Genomic DNA, 19,387 nt, shown 5'->3' on the forward strand with positions numbered 1-19,387 from the left:
GGCGCCGCGGCGGGACGTAGCTGAAGGCGGACAGCGCCGAGATGGGCGGCGGCCGGGGCTTGCCCCGCAGCGTGGCGGAGGCCATCTCCTCGTCCCCCAGGCCGCCCGCGTCCACCTTCTCCGCCGAAGCCATGTCGGTCCCACCCGGCCGGGAACCCGCCCGAGTCCGCCTGCCTGGCTGCCCGGCGCCCGCGTTAGGCAGTTGCCGGGAAACCGCAGCCTCGCGTCACAAAGCTGGGCGGGGGGCACAGGGCTGGGGCGCAGGGCCAGGGGCGCAGGGCGGAGGGCGCAGCCGGGCTGGGGATGGGACCGTGCCCTCCCGTCTCCTTGCGGGTCCCTGGAGCGCCCACTTGGGACGCGAGGAGCCGCGTCCGCTGGACTGGGGGCCTGCGCCTGCTTGCCCTTGCGCTTGCCCTTGTGCTCGCGGAGGGATCCAAGCCGGCTGTCTGAGAGAAGTGCAGGCCACCCCAGCGCAGCATCTGAAACCCTCCAGGAGCCGCGGAACAGTAGTGGAAGACTCGGGTGGAATACGTTGCCATCGTAAATTAACTCAGTGTGTCCTCAGCAGCATCGGGTCATCGTGCAACGAGTCGATTTTCAGCGCCTCGGTCACCACGAGGGGCCACCGCTCACGGTACTGGCAGGTGCTGTTGTGCAGCGGCCGAATCGAATCCAGCCAAGTGGTATCTGGGAAAACTGAGCTGTTCCGCAGCGCTCTGCTGTTTCTTGAGTCAAATGCTGGTTCAAGAGGTGCGTTCCTTTTGTCGAAAATCCACTTAATTCTAAAGCCTGGGATGTGTGTGTGTATCAGTAAAAAGGAGAAGGGGAACTAAACAGGCCTTGGGAATACTTTAACCAGGGCGGTTCTAGGAAGGCTGGCTTGAAACATAAATGATAATGAGGAGCCAGACTGGTGAAATCTGGGGAACAGTTGGTCACTCCAGGCAGAGGGAAGAGCATCTGTGGTGACCCTGAGGCCGAGCCCATTGATGTGCAGGCAGCAGAAAGGGAGGACAAGGGTGGTGCAACTTTCAGAAGGGGAAGGCAGTAGGGAGTGCAGGTGGACAGGCAGGCAGGGGAGGGGGCGTTCTCAGGCCCGGACCAATGAGCACCCCTCTCAGGGGGCTTCTTGCCTGCAGGTCCTTGATTCAGGCAGAGGTTTTAGAGATTTTTCAGTACCATGTCCTTGATGTTAATTAACAAAAACAATAACCACACGTTTACAGTGGCACACCTAGAAGTAGAGCACCCTAGAAGTATGACACCCCTAGAAGTACAGCACACACCTAGCAGTAGGGAACCCTAGAATTATGGCATTCCTAGAAGTATGACCCCGCAAGCCAGTCTGTGCTCCTCCTACACCTCCTTACACAGGGACACAACCATTCTAAGGCCCACAGGACGGAGGAATAGAGTATGGATTGGACTGGACTTACTGATACTCTATTCATGAACTATTGTGATTAGTAATCAAAGAAAATGTGGCATTGGTGTGGAGAAAGTGGACATGGTGGCTGCTGGGGGTGGGAGTGGGAGGAACAGATGTAAATGTGGGGGCATTTTTGAGACTTGGAGTTGTCCTGCGTGTTGCTGCAGGGACAGTTACTGGATATTGTATGTCCTCCCATGACCCACTGGGTGGACTGTAGAAGAGTGTGGGCTATGGTGTGGACCATTGGCCATGAGGTGCAGTGGTGCACAGAGATGTATTCACCAAATGCAGTGAATGTCTCATAATGATGGAGGAGGTTGTTGTTATGGGGAGAGGAGTGGGGTGAGGGGGTTGGGGGGTATAGGGTGGGGTAGGGAGGGGCAAGAGAGCTCACAGAATGCAGAAGTGACACTGGGCTTGGTCTCAGTAGCGAAGAGGGACTGTGGAAGGGTTTCTGTGACATAGTATGATCCAGAATGGGGCTCAGGCCCAAAGTCATGAACCGCTCTAAGAATTGTGAGACCACTTCACAGGTTTCCAAGAGATGTGAGAATCCTTTTGGCCTGGCCCCCAGGTGAGCGGGAATTCACTTGGGTATATGAACACATCCGAGTCAATTGCAGCTCTCTCCTGGTCAATCTTTCATTTGCTTCTATTTATCTCATTCCTTCTCTGCAAAGAAGCATAAAATTTAAAAGTGAACTTGGAGCTCTAGAACTCATAGAGTTTCAATAACCTATGCTAAAGATTAAAAAACCTTAAAAAGTAAAGATAAAGAGATCTAAAAAGTTACAGCATGATAGGGTCATGTGATGGTTAATTACCGTCCAGTTGGTGCTGAGTCATTGAATGATGCAAGCCCTGGCCTGCCAGTGTGAGGGCATTCTGTAGGTAGCTTTAGACCATTAGGCAGTTGGTTGCAGCTATGGCTGATTACATCCACAAACAAGGGTGACTGCCTTCAGCAAGGAGGGGAGTCCCATCACCCCAGCAGCTGAAGGTCTTAAAGCAACACCGAGGCTCTCAGCAGTCGCACACACATAAGAATCGAAGCTCCTTGAGGGCAAAGTCACAGCTATCTTACTCAGGTGCTCCCAGAGCCCAGAACAATGCCAAGCACATAATAAGAGGTCAATAAATATTTGTTGGTTAAATAAGAGGGATATTTAAAGAATTATCAAACATGATTCCTGTCCTCAAACACACAATCAATACTAGAAGTACACAACAAGCCAGAGCAGAGTGTGTGAAGAAAATCAGTGTTCCAGCCCTCAGAGGGGGTCAGGGTTTTAGGTGATGGAGAAAGAAGAGACCTGGGTGGGGTGCTGCTGAATAGACAGAATTTAGTCACAGGGAGATGCTGTCTGGAGGGAGAAGAGACACCTGGGCAAAGGGAGCAAGGCAAGAGATAATGGAGTGGGTTAGGTGGGAGGGAAGAGACCACCAGCTTGGAGCCAGGTAACAAGGTGCAGCCTGCAGGGGTCCCAAATGTCAGAGCAGAGGAGGTTCTACAGTATCCTGTGAGTAGGAAAGAAATAAGGTTTCTGATCACAGGCTGGCATGCTGAGGGTTTTCAGAAGATTAGTCTGGGGTGTGCAATATGAACTGAACAAGAGTAAGCCAGAGAGGAAACCAGGGAGCAGACTAGCACCAAAGCTTAGAGAACTTGGGAAACTCATCTACATTCTAGTCACTCATCATCATAATGCCTTATTAAGTAACTTACAAAGGAAACAATAAGGTCTTAGGTATTAGGGAGTGATGAAGATAATGGTTTTAGGGAGTCATCTTGTCTATTCTTACACTTACATCAGGAGGAAATTAAAACAGATATTCCAATAATTTAATAACTATAAATCAGAGTTGAGCATAAATTATGAAGAATATAAGCATATTCTGCTTTTGGAAAACTGAAGGTCAGAAATTTCTGTATTTCAAGGGAAGCGGACTTGGTCCAGTGGTTAGGGTGTCCGTCTACCACATGGGAGGTGTGCAATTTGAACCCTCCGGCCTCCTTGACCCATGTGGATCTGGCCCATTTGCAGTGCTGATGCACAGAAGGAGTGCCCTGTCACGCAGGGCTGTTCCCCACGTAGGAGAGCCCCACATGAAAGGAGTGTGCTCCATAAGGAGAGCCGCCCAGTGCAAAAGAAAGTGCAGCCTGCCCAGGAATGGCGCTGCACACACAGAGAGCTGACACACAAGATGAAGCAACAAAAAGAAACACAGATTCCTGTGCTGCTGACAACAGAAGTGGACAAAGAAGATGCAGCAAATAGACACAGAGAACAGACAACTGGGGTTGGGGGTGGGAAGGGAAGAGAAATAAATAAAATAGATAAATCTTAAAAAAAAGAAAATTCTGTATTTCAAAATATAAGCCAAAGATTTATAAAAAATATCAAGTACACTGAAAAGCCTAATGAACAAAGTGGGTACTTCAATTAGAGATATAAGATTCTAAGTCCACTGGGCTAGCAGACTACTTAGGACCCTGGAAAAAGCAAGTATGAATTAGGGATTACTTTGGGGGGTGGAGGGAATGGAACCATACCTGGACAACTTGATAACCAAGTAAATGGAGTTGCCGTTGTTTAATAGCCTCTTTTCCTAGTAAATTTTTGCTGTTAAAACAAACTCTTTTGGGGCCATTAATGCATAGTGCTACTCTGAAAAAAAAATCAAAGAGAAATAAACTTACTTTTTATAACAATCCAAAATATTCTTATTATTCTTTTGGCCAAAGTATACTCAAGATTTGGCTTTTCCTAATGGCCAATACTCTCACATCAATCATGAATGTGTTACTTTTTAGTCTACTGAAAAAGTACTTGGCTTAATTAATGATGCTGTTAATAAAATCTTACAAGGAATTTCCAAAAAACATATCCGGAAATGTACTGTTAATTTCTGGAATCACCTATTTTTCTCACCTTTTTATGAAAATGATCCTTTCCTATTCACCTCAACAGGCCTTTTAACGTAAAAACTACAACAATTTCTTTATCATTTGTGTACATCTTCATCAACTGTAAAAGGTAATACAAATCCTTCTTTATCTAATTTAATTTCAATATTTGATGAGATAAGAAAAAAATCTTCATGTGATACCCTCACAAACACTATCTTCCTTTACTTCTTTGTAATATTTTTATTTCTTCCAAACTGTATTTGTCAATAGGACAGAGGGCTGCAAAGTAGTGAACACAACCAAATGAGGGTGAGGATGTTCACTCACTCAGCTTCAGGAACAAGCCTGTCAGCCTGAAATTAGGGAGGCTTCCTGGGCTAAAGCAAGGAGTAGGACCTCAAATTAACAGGGGAGCAGTAGGAACCACACACTCTCTCCTTCTCCTTACAAATGGCAGCACACTTTCAATTCAGACAGTGAAGAAAATGTTCTAAGTTCAGAAAAATTAGGCAACTAAGCAGCTCAACACATCCATCTCTTCCAGTGCCTCCTAAGAGCTAATGCACCCCATATCCATGGCACCCCATGACTACAACATGTGGCCAAGGGGCATGGCTAGAATTCCCTTCCCAGCCCTCTGGTGTATGCCATTCATTCTGTATAAAGGGCCATGAGAGCAGGAGAGGTGGTACATGTGACCATTTGAAGCCTATCAAAGATGGTTCTCTTTGAGATGACTTTTTAATTGATGAAAGGAAGGACGTGGACTCTAAGTCAGCATAGTCCAGCAGCTATTTCTGGAAGGATTTGTGTGCTTATATCTGTGCTAATGTGGTAGCCACCAGCTATGAGAGGCTTTGGAGCACTTGAAATGTGATATATGATTAGGGAAATGAATTATAAACTTTACTTATGTTTAATTTAAATTTAAGTAGCCATCTGCACTAGTGGCTACTATACTGGACAATGCAGGCCTAGACTATAAGAGCAGCTAAACAGACATGAGCACTTACTGTGTTATTCCCTCATTTATTCCTTCTTACCATAGGTGTTTGAGGTCAGTATTCTTCTTACTTACATTTTACAGATGAGGAAGCAAACAGAAAAAGGTTAAAAAGGGTAAATACACTGTGCAAAGACACTCTGCTAATCTGTGACAAGCTGGATTCAAATACGGCTGTATATTCTATTCTACCATCTACACTCTAGAGCCTCATGCAGGGCAGGGAAGATTCCATTTTGCATTCTGTGGCTACTAAGCTCCACCTGTCTCCCAAAGAGATAACAACCACTAAGGTTCTGTAAATAAATCCCCTGGTACTTACCTATTATATACCAATAGGGTATTAACATTTTGGAAGCAAAGTAGCATCTTGCTCCTCAAAGGTCGATCAATTACATTACCACAGATTTATGAAAGTGAAAATCCACAGGGGTCTCCAGGGAATGGTATGGAGTAAAAAATGATTTCATTTGATATTTAGGAAGGAGTTTGGGCTCCTAAAAATCATATATTCAAACATGAGAGAGAAAAATAAGCTACAAAACCAGAGAATAAAATGAAGGTAGTGAGTTACCTATGTATAAAAGTTTGATACAAAATTCCTTTAAAAAATGATATTTTTCTAGGACTTAGGACTGATATCATTCTTAACACAGCAATGAAAAATATTCTTGTTATAGTTAAAGTCTAATAGCTCAAAATATCTTTAAAATGTGTTTTAAAAGTAGTCACTGTAAAAAAGAACAATAAACATCATGACAATGCTGTCAAATTCAAGAATCATCTCTGAAACACTCAGAATTGCTTTAAGGACCTGAAGGACACTCAGCTAAAAATTTTAATCCAAGAAGAAATGATAAAACTGACATCTCAATTCAATAAATAAAGGATTGCAATGGAACAAATAGTGATGGAAAATTGCTTATCTATCTAGTAAAGAAGAGTTAAACTCCTACCAAACATCAGACTATGGGCATATCTCCTTTTACTGAGTTTTGCTTTATTGCATTTTGCAGATATTGTGGTGTGTTTTTTTTAAAATAAACTGAGGGTTTGTGGCAATCCTGTGTCAAGCAAGTCTATCAGTTCCAGTTTTCCAACAATGTGTGCTCGCTTCTTCTGTGTCACATTTTAATTGACGTATATACATTCACAAATAAAAATAATGCTTTTGCATGCTTAAAAGACTATAGTATATGTGCACTGGGAAACCAAAACATGCATGTAACTCACTTTATTATGGTGGTCTGGAACTGAACCTGCCAAATCTCTGAGGTATACCTACATAATAAATCCCAGGTGGATTAAAGATCCAATGGGGAAAAATTAGTAAATATTTGCACTAACACATATTTGGTGAAATAATCTTATGCATGATGGGTGAGTCAGGAACCATTAAAAGACAGGTAGATTCAGTCACACAAAACTTAAAAACACAAAGCAGTAGAAAGATGAATTAGGGAGCAGGAAGGCAATTCCTAGGAAATACAAATGGCCAATAAACATTTGACAAAATGCTCAACTTCATTATTGCTCACTCAAATTCAATTTAAATACATGACAAGACATCCTTTTCCACTGAACTGAGTGGCAGAAGCTAACAGGCCTAAAAAACTGTGCATTGGAGGTGGGGGTGACACAGCCACCTTCACTCACTGCTGGGGAGGTGTGACATCTACCATTCAGAGTCACTATCTACTGACATTACACCAGTGATCCCACTCTTAACATTCTAGTCTGCAGCTTAAAGGAGCATGGGCCCCAGTAGAATGACATGCAAGGGTGTTTATTACAGCACTGCGGATAGAGGCCAAAGGTGGAAAGAACCTGAAAGACCATAAGCTGGGGAACTAGTAAGTCCCATAAAATACTGCACCACTTTGAGAAAGAACGTATTTGATCCACACACATTGGCCTTAAGGAAGTTCTATATATACTGGACATAATGATAAATTGTATGATATAGTGAACATAAAGAGAAAGGAAATTGGTTTATATATTTGTGTATGTTAGGCTTAGAAAGCACAGAGTCAAATTTGCTATTTCAGGGAAGGGAGGTGGTTGGGGTTAACTAATTTTAGTGTTTATATGCCTTGGCATTGTTAAAAATTTTTTAAAAGAAAAGAGTAATGACTTTCCATTTCTTTACCTTATACCAAGAATATGATCCTGAGTCAAGTTTGAAGGACAAAGCAGAAGGTGATGAAGTCTGGTGAGACTATTTCCAATCACACAAAAAGGTGTGCTGTGAAGTTTATGAGAGTGAATCTTTATAGCACAGACACCACCTAAACCAAAGTCTACGAGAGAAGAGTGAAAATTCTGGCTTGGTTTAAAAATGCACTCAGAAATAATTAGGATTTGTAGAGTTCAGAGATTCAGATTTTTTAATCAAATGGCTATTGTGCATGGTAAACCCTTTAAAACCCTTGAAGTGAATCGAAGAATACTAAGACTCATACACTTCAACACTTAAAACCATTTAGAAATCTCATACAGCAGGAACTGGTCCTATAGGACAAGACAGAAATGGGGTCAATTTACCAAAGAAAAGGCTAGCTGTTGCACCTAGATCCAAGTAAATGAAAGTTTTCCCTTTTAATAAAGTTATTCAGACAGGTCAAAAGAGAAGTGACTTAGTGTTCAGAAGGGGCACAAGAAAACTGTTTGCCCTCAGTGAAATAATGCCATACACTTTTTGTTTTTACCATATAGAAAGGATATTCTAGGACTGAGGATAAGTACAGTTGTGTTAGTTGTGATAGACTAAATATGTCCAGATATGATTCTTCACCTGAAATGAAAAGCATCCCAATCAGTTACATTTGAATTTTAATACATGTAATGAAAAAAATCATAAACATACAGAACTAATTCATTCATTCCAAAAGTGTGATGGATTTTTAAGTGACATTAGGAAATGAACTTGGTAGAATTATGCTCTCATGCTTGCTTAACCAATGACATCTCATTTTGACTTCTATGAACCCAAGCTCCTAACTTCTGCCCCTTGGTGGGATTCAGGCAGCTACAGTGGCAGACCCCTGCTAATGGGAGCATCTTGATGATCCCCCACAGGAGCATGAATGGCCCGTTGATGTGCTGATGTCTTCCACCTCTGGGAAGCACATCCACCAGCCCATCAAGCCACTGAACCCTGACCACAGCTGTGGCAACCACGTGAGGGCTGACTTCTACAGGAAGAACGACATCCCCAGCATCAAGGCTCCTGGCTCTGGACACTTTTCTCCAGTCTGAGGTTCGCCCCAGGCCCCAAAGTCCCAGGGGCTCCTTTCACAGGAACCTGCGGACTTATATCCTGGTTGTATTGACTTCTAGAAACTGCAGGGATGCCCCCATCTGGCCTTATGGTGGGGACAATGAAAGACAAGCAGCTTTCCTAAGGGGCCTTCGTCAAGAGTCTGGCACACACCTTTAGGATGTAGGCACATCCAGCAGGTGGATTTTTACATGAGACTTTCAGATTACGTGATGCTGGTGACTCATTGACTGCAAGCACCTTCACAACATTAAAAATATCCCCCCACTTTAAGTGACTGGGATTTTTGTTCATGGATTCTCTGCATTTGTATTTGGGGAGGGGTGTGCAGTTATTTTCCTAACAGTCACAGAAGCCACTACTACCTGATATTATCTCTAGTGTACCTAAAACAATGCTTGCATATTACTTTCTTCAAGAGGAAATATCAGGAAAGTTACATTTTTAGCACAATTGAACTCTAGATATACTGCAATGCACTTTCTCCCCAATGATCTGAACTGCTAATAATAGAATTTTGTTCACTCGAGGACAAAAATGCCTAGGCAGGATGGATGGCCCTGGTGTCCAGCGTTTTCTGTTGTCACCCTGAAAGTGAGAAGCAGCTGAGGTCATGAAGAAAGCATGGGGCTTGGCATTCACCAGGGTTGGGTAAAATTCTGTCTCCTCCTTTTTCTAGCTCTGAGGTCTCTCTGAGCCTACATTCCCCCATCTTTACAGTGGGGGATGCTAACCTCGTCTGTCTGAGTCTGGCTGGTCAACTGTAACATATACCATAGGCAGCAGGAATTCAGTGTCTCAGGGTTTGGAGTCTAGACACCAAATCAAGGGATTAGCAGCCACACAGTCCTGCAGGGGGGCATCCTGCTGGTGTCTCAGCCTCTGCTCATCACATGGCCATCTGAATCCTGTGGTCTCCACTTCTGCACAGGAGTTCATCTGTCTAGATCCTCTCCTTTTGGGGTCTCCAGTCTTGTAGGATGAAGGCCCTCCTGGCTCAATTTGGTTTTATCTTAATAGGATCTTTGAGATTCTTCCAAATAGCTCCCACCCACAGCACCAGGGACCAGGATTTGAATGTGTCTTGGGGAATATGAGTCAGCCCCCATCACCAAGTCTGTGGGGGGCTTGGTGAGCTCCCAGATTTGGTCATAAAACAGGTGGCCCTGTGGTACACCAGCCTGATAATCAATCGTGGTGATGATCATCAAATTTGGGTGTTTTTTAAGCAGTCGCTTTTAACCTCACGTGGAAATGTTTACTTTGGATAGAATTTGAAAAATTGTTTGAGTGTTAAGATACCATCTATATTTTTAATGAAGTGATCCCTTGGAAGAGATAATCCCTCATCTTTTGTGATTAAATTCTCCAGTTTAGTAGTGCATGGGTAGGTGATTTAGTTGATTTCAACCCTGATTCCTCAATCATTGGTTTTATTGTTTTGAAGACCAAGTCATTCTCAAAGGACCCATGACATTGAATTACTGGTAATTTCAAGGCTGAGTGACTTTTAAATATATCTTTATTAATTAGAAACCAGCTTTTTTTCACAATATGTGCCTTTTATTTTTTTCAAACAATTAACAATATTTTATTCAGAATGCCTTTGGGTCCATTATATCATATTGGTAATACCATAAAAAATATGTAAATTTTGGGTTATAGACATTTTTATAAATAACTCTTTCTTCAGTCTAGATTACCAAGAAAAACAATGCATCTGTAGGAGATGCCTTCATCTGAAAGTGAAAGCAATAAATTAATTTCAAAGTTAAGTTATTTTCACTTAGTTTAAAATAGACCTTTAACCTTTTAGTGCTTACTTTTAATAAGCAGGGTTTGAAATGGGCAAGATTTCAAAAGCTCTCATATTTGTTAGACGGCTAGGGAAATTAAATGTATTTCTGTAGATGAGACATTTTCAACTTAAATATGTTAAGTATGCCCATTAAAGCCATATCAACAGAAACATATTCTAAGATTAAAATAATGTGCTTTACTTAATCAGATTTCCACCACTACTCAAAAATGATTTTTCTATTGTTGTACATATCTAGAGCAAGGGGAAGTGGAGTGGTTGCTGCCTTTAAGAATTGCACATTGAGTTTGGAAAAAGAATAATATAGAGGATTCAAGACAAAGCCTAGTAATTTCTAAACAGATGTTTTGAAATACTGGAATTTAAAGGGTGTGGGCTTAAAGTGTTTGTGTGTTTTCTAAAGATTTTATTATTTATTTATTTATTCATTCATTTATTTTATTTATTTATATATTTCTCACCCTCTCATTATTTGTACTCACTGCCTGCTCTCTATGTCTAGTTCTTTTTTTTTTAGGAGGCATCTGGAACAGAACCCAGGATCTCTCATATGGGTGGGAGGTGTTCAGCCACTTGAGCTACATCTGCTCCCTGCTTGCAGCATCTTTTGTAGTGTTTCCTCATTGTGTTGTCTCATTGTGTCATTTTGTTGTGTCAGCTTGCTGCACCAACCCTTTGCATCAGCTCTCTGTCTTGTTAGTTTTCTTAAAGAGACACTGGGAACCGAAGCTAGGACTTCCCAAGTGGTGCCCAACTGCTTGAGCCACATCTGCTTCCCCTAAAGCACTTTTAATGAAAGAATACTTCCTACAAAGCTTAAGGGTTTAGGAGAACTTTGAGTATGGGCATTTTTACTCACCTATGGATGTCAGTGTTCATTGGCTTGACAGAAGTGAACTCCAAGATTTCTGATTTGCATTTTTAGCTCACAGAGTTGTTTTCAGTTGCCTGAAGCTTTGGGTAGGTTTTACTCAGTCTTAGAATTCAGGGAAGAGGCAATTTTTCATTCCATTCTTGCCTCAGGCACTGGCCAACTGTGAAAATTTGGAGAAGTCCCTTATCCTCTCTGCAACTCAGTTTTGTTTTTTTAAAATACAGGGTCTGGTCTAGTGCCTGGACTCTCAGCCACAGGTTCTCAAGAGTGACCTTGAATCAGAGTCTCCTGGACAACTGTTAAATAAAACAGCCTGCCCCATCCCTGGAGTTTCTGATTCAGCAGGTCTGGATCTGGGTCTGAGAATTTACATTTCTAACAAATTCCCAGGTGATGCTGTGGCTGCTGGCAGGTGGGTTGGGGGAACCCCACTCAGCCAGACCCTTGTATGCACAGATTTTCATCAGGTAGACTCTGATCATAATGCTGATTGCTTTTAAGGCCTATTGGTTAGAAAGACAGCTGATAAAGCCTCAGGAAAGAAAAATCTTCCTTTTGTGCTCTTTTTGCCATAAACCCCAAATTGAGATAATCTCATGGTGGGACATGGGAGGGACCATATTTAAGAGAATTTAGCAATCACTGGCTGTGGATAACTGAAATTAAAGCTGGGTGAATTCAGTCTGAAAGTATTATTTAAGTGTAAATTCTAAACTAACCTTTCCTTTGTTTATGGTTACTTCAAGCCTAACCTCACCCCTTGCCTTTGCCTATGGTTATTTCATAATAGCTTCTGCCCCTACAGGCCAGAGAAGAGCTGGGACATCACTGTCTCCTGTCCTGGTATTAGTAACCCTTTCTCTCATGAATTCAAGTGTAAATTGAATAAATTACTGCCTAATGGCATAAGGTTAAATGACCACTGGAGTTTTATTATCTCCAAAATTAAAAAAAAGGTGGGGGGGAGGTGGCGAAGTCTCCTGTCCTGACTGTCAGTTTTCCTAGGAGTGGCAATTCATGAGAGAAACCAGTCTGTCTCCCTGAGGCTTCAAATAGCCTCAGTAAATATATATAAAATTAATCTTGTTGCTTATCCAAATTTCTGCTAAATTCAAAGTAAAATATAAAGTTCTGAATCAAAAAATGGTGCTAAAGCATTGAGAACATTTTGATTACAATCCATTAAATAAGAAGAAAATTCTTGTGTAAAACTGCAGTCATAGTGCAAAGTAAGAAAAGTTTCAGGAGTCTTTGAAATGTTTTGCAATCACACTTGTTTTGTAAAGATTAGAAGTTTAAAGTAACTAAAGTTATGTTTTTGTGTCAAATTATTTATGTCTGCCTATTTGCTCAAATTGTTGAGGTTAAATATGCAGTTATATAAGTAATATATATTTCTGGACCCCAAATTAAACTAAACAGTATATAAAATAATGCAAATTATAACATCAATGAGTTGTGTTTCTGTGTCTACCTCTGTGTCTGCCCATTTGCTCAGTGTATATCTTCATACATCAGGATAATAATATCAAATTAACAAATGAAAATTCTTAAAAGAGCTCTATTCAAATTGTTAAAATTAAATATGCAGTTATATATGTAAATAAATATTCTTAAAGCCCAAATTAAACTAAGCAGGATGAAAAAGTCGTATAGAAATCTGATTATAGAAACAATTGGGAAAAGGCCTCCTTTTGCAAGAGCTTTAAAGGCAGATTAAACCTATCTACTAGGCTAGGCAATTAAGAATCAGTTTGCCCTGTCATTTCCCAGTTTAAACCTTTTATCAGCCATAAAATGTAAAAAAAAAAAAAAAAAAAAAAAACAACAACAAAGATTAGGTTAGCTTTCACACAAGGGGAAAAAATGTTGATTGGTGTAACCTGGTGGCCTGCTGCCTCAGTCTCCCACTCCCGGGTTGGACAGCAGTGGAGGAGACCAGTTTAGGCCAGTCCTATGGGCAGTGGAAGGATGCCCAAAAAGGAGCTAGGTCGGTGCCATTTCAGCACTAAATTCTATTCCTTATCTGACAAAGGGGAGCAGGTAAAAACTAAAATGGTTAGAATGTGATAGAGGAAGCAGTTAAATCACAAACTTTTGTGTGGGAAGGTTAGATCTTCTCAAATAAACTGTAACTTTAGAAGTATCCAATCTATAGAGAAACAGGAAAAGCTTGTGTGCTAGGCTTAAGGATATAAATCATGTCATTTTTCTTTGTTCGGGGCAGCAGCCATATCTGGTTCTGCATCCCTTCTTGCAAAATTGAGAATAAATTCTTTTCTTCTCCACAATCTGGTAAGCCTTATTTTCTTCCAGAAGATTTCTTTCCAACAAAAAAAAGGCAATTAGTGGCTCTATTAACAAATTTCAGTCAGTAATAATGAAAAGTCCATAAAAACTATGGAAAGATCTTTCCTGGATTATGATTAAACAAATTAAGTAATTGTGTAATGTGTTTTAAAACCTGGTAGTCAGTATGCTTTTAAATTATTTATTTTCATAACTTAAACAAGAAAAGAAGTTTTTAGCTTCCTGTAAGGGAAAAAGAGAACATTCCTTGCATAAACTATAATGGTTTCAATTTTATTTAACTTGAGTATAATCTCCCATAGTCAATTTATAAACTAAATTAACATTATATGTACGAAATCTTTAGAGTAATGAAAATTGTAAGTTCACATTGGTGAGGCTAAAGGAAAAAGATTGTAGATAAGCTCTCTTAAATAAATTGAGTCAATTTCTTTAGTTGGTAATTATAATTTTAAAAGTTTATTTAAACATGAGGTGGCTAGTCAATGTGGTTATAGTCAATTATAAAGAGTTTGTAAAACATCTTCCAAACTGAAAATGTTTAAATTGTTCTAGTTCTAAAAGTCATTGTTAACTAAAAACTTAGATTGGTATTGGTTGCAAAAATAACTCCGTGATAATAAAACCTGTCTGAGGACCACCGCAAGGTACATATTTAAGTAAATGATAATAAAAAGTTATCTTGATTCTATTGGAAATCTTCTGTTTTCATTTTAACAATGAAAAATATTTTTTTTCCTTTATCACTGAAGTAAAGTACCTATTGTTATCTTCATAGTAAAATTGTGTAAGTAAACAGTCATTTGATATGTGTTGCATTAAATTGTTTAAAATATATATAAAAACAAGGAATAAACATTAACATTGTCAAACTCTTTTGTGCATTCAAACCAGGCCTTGAATACATGACAGGTTGCCTCTCCATGTGAGTTATTGGCTAGGCTGGTCACTGACCCCTCAATTAAAAATATTTGCTATATCAGCCTCTGGTTCTGCTCCTGAAGTCGATGGAAACTACGTTGCAGTTTCAAGCTCCTGCAGCAATCAATGATGACTCGGTACAGCCAAGTGTACAATGGATATTGCCTCCAGACTAGCACTGTTCCATAGTGTCAGAGAGCACTATGCACCAGGCTAGTAGAATACTAGAAAATCTCTCTAAGATCAAGGATGCTGCAACTTGCTCACTGTATGAAGAACATGCTAAGTGGAGCCATGATACCAGGATACTGTAAGTAAAACTTAAACACAATTGGAATTATGGCCTGCTCTCATGGAGAGATAACATGTAAAGTATTACAAACCTGAAACTTAAAACTATTAATTGCAACTCTAAATCCTTTGCATTAGGTAATAATACATTAATTAATATCAAGTGCTGTACTCTTATCCTGTACTAAATATATGCCTAATAATTATAACAATATCTTTTCTATTTTGGATCAAGTGCGAGAGTATATTGGACATGTTAAACTCCTAGTGAATTCATTTTCTAAACAGTTAATAAACATGTCTGTAGAATGGGGTGTCAGTCTCAGCCAGTCTCAGTCAACTTACTATATTCTACTGTACTCTACTGTGTAGCAAGAGTGAGGCTTGCTTGCTGATGGTGAGTCACCTATTTCACAAGTCAAAATTACTAGAAATTGTACAATTAAAACCAAGGTGTAGAAAACCTTTATTCTGTAGTTCTGATCACTCCCACAGCTGAAAACTAAGGGAATTTCCAACTTGGTGCTGTAATCCTGAATGAAGCCAGTTGCCCAGGGAGTGCCAGTTCACCAGGAGCATCTGACAGAGTGAATGAGTGCCAATCATTGAACAGGTTAGAATGTGTCTTCAGACAAAGCTAAGTGTCTGTTGCAATTTCTCTCTAAAGATAAATAACTTTAAAATGTATATATATATATATATATAGTTCCAACCAGTTTTTTAAAAAGGAGTGCCATCTTTATAAACACCTAACCTTGTCTACCTCTGTAATCCAATGACCTTTTTAAAAATGGGTATTCCAAATTTTTAATTAAGTTTGTTTCTTTCAGAATGAACATCTTATTAACCATATGAAAACTTCATCCAACTTCATACAGAATGCAGATCCATCTTTCTCCAGTTAAAATAAAATAAGAGTTTTGCACCTTGTTAGGCAATGACTACAGCCCATGGCCAACAGGAAGCAGTTACAGAAAAGAGATCATCTCCCTTCAGCACCCATTTTAGATTAAAGGTGTAAACTCTTTAAGGGTAAAATAAAATTAATAGATGGACCTGGAACCTGACTGGAAATCTGCATGAGCGCCGGTGGCCCCAGGATGACTACAGGGGCCCACGCCCCAGGATTCTGCTCTCCAGAATAAAAACTTCTAACTCCTAAAAACAGTCCTGGATGCTACACTGAAGATTGATAAATAATCAATTAAAACAACAAACAGCCATCCACCTCATAGCTCCAACAATATAATGCCAAAGCTTAGCAAGTTAAACTTTAGCAAAAGGGGGAAATGATGTGGGCTATGGGTGGGAGGCTCTTTGTCTCTTTAGAGATAACCTAAGCTGTCTGACTTGTGGGTGTGAAATGGTAAGAGCCTGCAGTCCTGCCCTTGGTAACAATGGCAATGACTCCAGTCCCAGGAAACAGTTTAACAATGCAAGGTCTGTAAACTTTAAGCATTTAGGGGAAATGCAAACCAAATATGCTAAAAGCTTATCTAGAATATATGAATCCATGATAAAAACTTACCTAGGATGTGGAAGATATATGCTAATTCAAGCCTATTGAGAACTGAAACAAAGGGACCATTTAACGTTTCCTCTCTGTATAAAAGGGATTCAAAAATCTTGTTTGGGGCTCAGGATTGAAACAGAAAGCTCCTGAGTAGTCCGTCAATAAACCATTTTTCCTTCTCAAAATCATTCCTGAGTCCTGGCCTGTCTATACACAAATAATTGAACCTCTCTCAAATTCTACAACAGTATCATACTATTTTCTGTATTTTTACCACTTATTTTACCATTTGTAATAATCTTCATTTCGACACTATTCTCCAAGTCTCTCTTTTCTTCCCTTTCAGGATGCAGTAGTTCCTTTTGTATCTCTTGTAAGTCTTTTGGTAACATATTCTATTAGGGTTTGTTTTTTTTTCCTATGAAAACTTTGGACTCACCCTCATTTTTGAAGTTCAGCTTTGCCAGATACAGAATTCTTGGCTGATGGTTTTTCTTTTTAAGTACATTAAGAACTTCATACCACTTTCTTCTCTCCCCATGGTTTCAGATGTGAGGTCAGCACTTAATCTTACTGAGGTTCTATTGTATGTGATGCTTTTCTTTTGCTGCTTTCAGAATTCTTTTTATCTCTTATGTTTGTCATTCTGAATAGCAGGTGTCTCAGGGTAGGTCTATTTGGATTTACTCTACTTCTGTTGCATTGTCCTTCTTGGATTTTGATATTTATAACCTTCATTGGATATTAGGATCCTATCAGATAAATGGTTACTAAATATTTTCTTCCATTGGGTAAGCTGTCTTTTTACTTTCTTGATAATCTCCTTTGAGGTGCAAAATGTTTTAATTTTGAGGAGGTCCCTATTTTTTTCTTTTGTTTTGTGTTTTGGGTGTGAAGTTCATGTAGCGATTTCCTATTACAAGTTCCTGTAGATGCTTCCCTACATTGTCTTCCAAGGTCTTTATGGTCTTGGCTCTTATATTTAGATCTCTGATCTATTTGAGTTGATGTTTGTATAAGGCATGAGTTGGTAATCCTCTCGTTCTTTTGCATATGGATATCCAGTTCTCCAAGGACCATTTGTTTAAGAGGCCATTCTTCCCAGTTTAGTGGGCTTTGTACTTTCTTGAATATCAGATGACTGTATATGAGAGGATATATGTCTGAACTCTCAATTCAGTTTCATTGGTCAGTGTGTCTATCCTGCCAATACAAAGCTGTTTTGACCACTGTAGCTTTATTGTATGATTTAACATCAGGTAATATGGTTCCTCATATTTCATTTTTCTTTTTCAAAAGTCTTTGACTGTTTGGGGCCTCTTTCCCCTTCAAATAAATTTCATAGTTAGACTTTCCAATTCATTAAAAAATGCTGTGTTGATTTTTATTGTGTTTGCATTAACTGTGTAGATGAGTTTGGATAGGATAGTCATCTTAATGATGTTTATTCTTCCTATTCATGAACGTGGAGTATTCTTCCATTTATTTAAGTGTTCTTTGATTTCTTTTAAGAATATTGTGTAGTTTTCTGTAATATAAGTCCTTTACATGTTTAGTTAAATTTATTCCTAGGTATTTGATTTTTTAATTGGTATTGCAAATGGTATTTTTTTCTTGATTTCCTCCTCAGATTGTTTAATATTGCTGTAAAGAAATCCTACTGATTTTTACACATTGATATTATACCCTGTGACTTTACTGAACACATTTATAAGTTCTAGAAGCTTTGTTTTAGATTTCTCATGGCTTTCTATGTAGAGAATCATGTCATCTGCAAACAGTGACATTTTACCTCTTCCTTTCCCAATTTGGATGCCTTTTGTATCTTTTTCTTGCCTCATGCCCTACAAGGTAATTCTAACACAATTTTAAATGGGAGAGGTGACAGCGGGTATTCTTGTCTTGTTCCTAATCTTAGAGGGAAAGATTTTACAATTTCAGCATGTATACGATGTTAGTTGTGTGTTTTTCATATATATCCTTTATCCTGTTCAGAAAGTTTCCTTCTATTCTTATCTTTTGCAGTATTTTTATTAGGAAAGGGTGGGAATTTTGTGAAATGCTTTTTCTACATCTATAGATATGATCATGTGATTTTTATTTGACCTGATTATATGGTGTATTACTCTGATTGATTTTCTTATTTTTAGGTTTCCTTGCATACCAGGGAAGAAACCCACTTGGTCATGGTGTATAATTCATTTGATGTGTTGCTGAATATAATTAGCAAGTATTTTGTTAAGGATTTTAGTATCTAGGTTCATTTGAGAGTTTGGTCTGTTAATTTCCTTTCTTGTGGTGTCTTTGTTTGGCTTTGGTATTATGGTAATGTTGACATCATAGAATGAGTTACACAATGTTTCTTTTATTTCAATGTTTTGTAAGAGTTTAAGAAGAATTGGAGTTAGTTCCTTCCAGATGTTTGGTAGAAGTCACCTGTAAGGCTGTCTGACCCCGGGCTCTCCATAGTTGGGAGGATTTAATGACAGATTCTTTCTCTTTACTTGTGATTGGTTTGTTGAGATCATCAATTTCTTCTTTTGTGAATGTCAACTGCTTATGTGTTCTTGTTGGTATATAGTTTTTCAAAATATCCTCCTATGATTCTTTTTATTTCTGTGGGTTTAGTGGTGATAGCCCCTTTCTCATTTCTTATTTTGTCCATTCACATCTTTGCTCTTTTTTCTGTGTTTAAAAAAACACTGGAAAAAGCTAAGGGTTTGTAAATTTTATTGGTTTTCTCAAAGAACTAGCTCTGTTTTGTTTATTTTTTCTAGTGCTTTCTTATTTTCTTTTTCATTTAGTTCTGCTCTGATCTTTGTTATTTCTTTCTTTCTTCTTCCTTTGGGGTTATTTATTCCTTCAATAATTCCCCTAAATGTGCAGCTATTTGTTTGATTTTAGCTATTTTTTTCTTTTGATATATGAATTTATGGCTATGAATTTCCCTCTCAGTACAGCTTTTGCTGCATCCCATGTTTTAATATGTTGTGTTATCATTTTCACTTATTTCAAAGTAGTTGCTTATTTCTT

At 39.3% G+C, this 19,387-nt stretch overlaps 1 long non-coding RNA gene across 1 annotated transcript; it reads left to right on the top strand.

Moving 5' to 3' along the window:
- The first annotated feature begins 307 nt into the window (after positions 1-307).
- Positions 308-8,899, top strand: LOC131275210 (uncharacterized). Its single transcript, XR_009182618.2, has 3 exons — positions 308-750; positions 8,425-8,605; positions 8,686-8,899. It is a non-coding gene; the product is annotated as an uncharacterized lncRNA (long non-coding RNA).
- The last annotated feature ends 10,488 nt before the right edge of the window (positions 8,900-19,387 follow it).

This window comes from Dasypus novemcinctus, chromosome 22 (genome assembly GCF_030445035.2).
Source record: "Dasypus novemcinctus isolate mDasNov1 chromosome 22, mDasNov1.1.hap2, whole genome shotgun sequence".
Lineage (NCBI taxonomy): Eukaryota > Metazoa > Chordata > Mammalia > Cingulata > Dasypodidae > Dasypus > Dasypus novemcinctus.